This window comes from Hippoglossus hippoglossus, chromosome 1 (assembly GCF_009819705.1).
Source record: "Hippoglossus hippoglossus isolate fHipHip1 chromosome 1, fHipHip1.pri, whole genome shotgun sequence".
In the NCBI taxonomy this organism is placed as follows: Eukaryota; Metazoa; Chordata; class Actinopteri; order Pleuronectiformes; family Pleuronectidae; genus Hippoglossus; species Hippoglossus hippoglossus.
In genome coordinates, this window is record NC_047151.1 from 3,608,989 (window position 1) to 3,614,812 (window position 5,824).

The window sequence follows — 5,824 nt, forward strand, 5'->3', positions numbered from 1 at the left end:
TATAAAAAATAGTAAAAATATTTAATAAAATATATAAAAAGAGTCTGAAATCTGCTGTACTGACAGCTAGCTAGCTTTTCATGTTAACAAAAATAAACATTAATGATGTGCAATTCTCGTTCGAGCAGCCGCCTGGCTGTGGTTGTCATGATAAATCAGCCTCTTGTGGCGCCCTCTTGGCATTTTGCGCCCTAGGCAACCACCTATGTCGCCTATGCCAGGAGCCGCCCCTGCCATCGACAAATAACTAAATACATGATCGTAAGATTGTCATCTTAATCATCCCAATACAAATTTAACAAATGAACGTGAACTAGTTCATTTTTGAAACCGTGAATGTAGTTCAACATTTTTTTTAATAAACTATGAACGTGAACTAGATCATTTGCATCTGCATGAACTGAACTTCGAGTTCATTTTAAGTGTGAACTGGCAAAACACTGTGCATTAATCACAATTGTATTAAAATGCATAATTAACAGAACTAGTGCTGTTTGGAATGGGCTGTTTGCTTGGCCTGATGTATTGTTGGTTGTAGTGTTCTTTCATGAACAACCAGAATCAGTTTTTTGCACCGATAGTCCATGCTTTTCATAAAATGAAACTGAATTGGTTTTATTACTGTTCACACATGTGACATATATAAGTTATATTTTCGTAAATTGCATGTCAGGCCAGTTGTCTGTCACTACTGTGTATCCAAGGACATAGAAGAAGGCATGCGAAACTAGACTAAATTAATATTGAACATATCGCGTGTCCAAATTGCGCCAAATTCTACACTGCGTTTCCTTGGAATACAGACAGACAGACAATGTTTGTGGAACTGGTAGGTAGATTAAAAGCTACAATAAAAAAGAATCAAAGTTCTAGACTTGGACTTCACCACTTTGAACTTTGAACAACTTTCCCTCATAAACATGGAAGAGCTGCTACCAGCCATTTGCTGTGTAGTTTAAACTTTGATTTCTGAGTATGTACAATATAATAAAGCAAGCATATATTTCTATAAAGAGTATAAAAATACTGAAAGACAAATCATCTACATTTGAAAAATTAAATAACATCAGAACAGTAAAAAAGGGTCTCAATGTGTTATAAGGCTTATTTATATTTGTTCTCTCTCATGTCATGAGAATCTTAAATGTGACTGTAAGACACTGCCTTACAGTCACAGACTTCAATTTAGATTAGAATATAGTGCATTTAAATAAGAGACGAAGGGACACAAGGTGTGACTTTTACTCAGCTGAAGGAGGAATATGATTTTCAAACAAAGCTTCACAGAAAGTAACTGACGAAGCCATGGATAAAATATCTCTTTGGTCATATGCAACAGAGATATGACTGTCTGACGTCATTTCGGTAAGCGAATTGCGTCATTTCCTGTTCATTTCCTGTTTTCCTGCCGCTGGTCGCTCTCTCTGAACTATCTCCTCTGCTAACACAGCTATTTATCTATATTACTACGGCTAAAATCGCCGGTCTATAGTTAAACATCCACACATATCAACCCCTACCCTTTGGTGCTTTAGCGATTCGGTGTCTTTCCATCTGCGTGTCACCGGAGTCTTCTGTTTGAGCTCACCCTCGTAGTCTAACAGGCTCATATAGCAGCGATGGCTTCTCTCCCTCCCTCTTGCTCCACTGCTCTCTCCTGCTCCGAGTGTCTCATAGTGCTACCCTTAAAAAGCCCACGATTAAAGAGCCACCAGCTCACGTTTCAAACAGATTCTCTCCACTCAGCGACGCACCCGTTGAGAAGCAAACTCTGGTCATTGGCGACTCGGTTCTGAGAAACGTGAGGTTAGCGACACCAGCGACCATCGTCCATTGCATGCCAGGGGCCAGAGCCGGCGACATCGAATCCAAACTGAAGCTGCTAAAACTAAACGTAAATACAGTAAGATCGTAATTCACGTCGGCAGCAACGCAACGCTTCGCATGTCGGAGGTCACTAAAGTTAATGTGGAGTCGATGTGTGCTTTTGCAAAAACGATGTCGGACACAGTAGTTTTCTCTGGCCCTCTCCCTAACACAACAGGTGATGACATGTTTAGCCGCATGATGTCTTTTAACCGCTGGCTGTCGAGGTGGTGTCCTGTAAACGGTGTGGGCTTTGTAGATAATTGGCAAACTTTTTGGAGGAAACCTGTTCTTGTTAGTAGAGACGGCGTTCACCCCACTTGGGATGGGGCATCTCTCTCTTATCTGGGAATATTACCCAGTCTATTAAATGACAACCCAGAGTTGGGACCAGGAAGCAGAGCTGCAGTGCTACACACTTCTCTGCGCTCCCTCTGGATCAGTCACACAACCACAAACCCATAGAGATTGTGTCTGTCCACCGTCCCATTAAATTATTTAAATCAAACAATAACAGAGGGAGAATTCCACACAAAAATCTAATACAAATTAACACAACCTCTGCAACAACTCAGGAAACAAAGACTTTTAAATGTGGTCTTTTAAACATAAGATCACTGTCATCAAAGGCTATTTTAGTTAATGAACTAGTCTCAGATCAAAAAATAGATTTATTGTCCCTCACTGAGACCTGGCTGCATCCTGATGAATATGTCAGTCTAAATGAATCTACTCCCCCCAGTCATGTAAATTCACACGTTCCCAGAGAATTCGGCCGAGGAGGTGGAGTTGCTGCTATTTTTAACTCCAGTCTATTAATTAATCCTAAACCTAAACTAAGCTACAACTCATTTGAATGTCTTGTTCTTAGTCTTCCACACCCATCCAAGAAACACCAACAGCCAATCATATTTGCTGTAGTTTACCGTGCTCCTGGGGCTTATTCTGAATTTTTAACGGAATTCCCTGAGTTTTTATCAAACCTAGTCCTAAAGACCGATAAAATTATTGTTGGTGACTTTAATATTCATGTTGACAATAATAATGATAGCCTTAGCTTAGCATTTATTTCAGTACTAGACTCAATAGGTTTCAGTCAGTGTGTACACCAACCTACTCATTGTTGTAACCACACACTTGACCTTGTATTATCATACGGTGTCAACATTTTAAATCTAACAGTACTTCCGCGCAATCCAATCCTATCAGACCATAATTTAATAACCTTCGATTTTTCATTATCAGAATATATGCCACTAATAAAAAACTCATTCTCTAGATGTCTACCTGATAGTGCTGTAGCTAAATTTAAGGAAATAATTCCGATTACATTTAAACACGTATTATCCGTCGATACACCCAACAAATTCTTTAAAAACCCTAGCTCCACTGAGATTGACCATCTCGTCGATAGCTCTGTAAAGTCATTACGATTAACATTAGACTCAATAGCGCCTCTAAAAAAGAAACATGTAAAACATAGTAAATTAGCTCCGTGGTATAATTCCAAGACACATGAGTTAAAACAAGTATCAAGAAAACTAGAAAGGAAGTGGCGCTCCAGCAACCGTGCTGAATATCTCCTAGACTGGAAGAATAGTGTTAAAGCATATAAGAAGGCCCTCCACAAAGCAAGAGCTGCCTACTACTCGAAACTAATAGAAGAAAATAAAAACAACCCCAGGTTTCTCTTCAGCACTGTAGCCAGGCTGACAGAGAGTCACACCTCCACCGAACCCAGTATTCCTCGATCCCTAAATAGCAATATCTTTATGAATTTCTTTAATGATAAAATTCTAACTATTAGAAATCCTGCCCTCAATTGGCACTAATACCCTACCAAGAACAGAAATCTCAGAAACGGCTGAGAATCCTACCAATTATTTAGACAGCTTCTCTCTGATCAGCCTTGATCAGCTGACCAAAATAATCTCATGTTCTAAACCAACAACTTGTATCTTAGATCCCATTCCTACAAAATTACTTAAAGAAATTCTGCCCCTAATTAATAGTACGTTACTAAACACAATCAATCTGTCATTATCATCAGGATATGTACCACGGTCCTTTAAACTAGCTGTAATCAAACCCCTTCTCAAAAAACCCACCCTAGACCCAGAGGTTTTAGCCAATTACAGACCAATATCCAACCTCCCCTTCATGTGTAAAATCCTTGAAAAAGTTATAGCCAATCAGCTGTGTGAGTTTCTCCAGGAAAATAATATATATGAAGACTTTCAGTCTGGGTTTAGAGCTAATCATAGCACAGAGACAGCCTTGGTCACTAATGACCTTCTAATAGCTTCAGATCAGGGATTTGTGTCTGTCCTCGTTCTGTTAGATCTTAGTGCAGCATTCGACACAATTGACCATCAAATTTTATTACAGAGGCTAGAATAGTTAATTAGCATTAAAGGAACCACCCTAAACTGGTTTAAATCATATTTTTCAGATCGATTACAATTCGTGCAAATTAATGATGAATCATCTGTGCGCACCAAAGTTAACCATGGTGTTCCACAGGGCTCTGTGCTCGGCCCAATTTTATTCTCATTATATATGCTTCCACTAGGAAACATTATCAGGACACACTCGGTAAATTTCCACTGCTATGCGGATGACACCAAGTTATACTTGTCAATAAAACCTATAAGATCCCTCACATGTGGCTCTCTCTGAGGTTTCTACGTTTTTACCCTGTTAAAAGGGTTTTTAGTAGTTTTTCCTTACTCTTGTTGGGGTTTAAAGGCAGAGGATGTCACACCCTGTTAAAGCCTTATGAGACAAACTGTGATTTGTGAATATGGGCTATACAAATAAAATTTGATTGATTGATTGATATGCGCAACATTTAACAGCCAGGAAAGCTACTGATACATATTTCCTTTAGTCTTTGCAAGTCTTGTTGAGATTTAACTGAAGAAAGATACACTACATAAACTAGTGTAAACATATTCTGAGCATCGTTAACATGACAATTATGAGGAACAGAGCCGCAAATAATGTGTCCAACACAAATTATACGTATATAGGTATAAGAGTTGATCCTTGGTGACATTGTCATTAAAGGTTACCATACCAAGGTTACCCTAACCCTATCCCTCATTAACAAAAAATGTAAATACTTCACAGAAAATTCTGACAAAAAGCTGGGGAATCCCCCACCATAACTGAATCTCCTGTTTCCACTCATCAAGCTGCCAGCAATCTACTTTTTCTGTCAACTATTTAACACTGAAGGTAAATTCAAGATTGAATTGAAGAGCCTGCCAGTGTTTATCAGCTGCAATGGTCAGAATTGTGCACAGTTTGGTCCAGCAGAACCTTCTAAGGAGCTAAGTGGTACTACAGAATGTCCATATTCATTTTATGGACATAGAAAGATCATAAAATGTTTCAACTATGAGGGTAGAAATAGAGTGGTTGTGTCTTATTATAAAAAAACGTGACTAATTTGAATGGAAAACAGATTTATGGTAAAGTGTATCTTGGGAATGTATCAGATGAAACAAACTGGTATATGAATAGCTCAATCTTCAACAACGCACAGTCTTTCTTCATTCTTTTACACACCAGATCTCATTGTTTATCTGGGGACATCACTGGACTTTAAGCTTCAGGTGAGCAGAAACACCCAGAGTGGACGGACATGCATCATTAAAACAATTACAAAATGATCTGCAATATCAGATGCAAGAGACCAGAAGTAGTGGAAAGGAGATAAAAAACCCATTCGATCTCAGGGAGGATGTGGCCACAGATATGAGTAGTGGAGTTAAACTAATAGGTTCAACAGCATTAATAAACTTATCAACCATACCAGTGAAATCAGACACATCAGATAAAAAGCTACTGTGAGTCTCTGGTCTATAGCAGATGCAATACAACAGTCAAGCTCCAGTATTCACTCCAGTAAACACTTATAATGCATAATGCAGCCAGTAGCTTAATATAATAT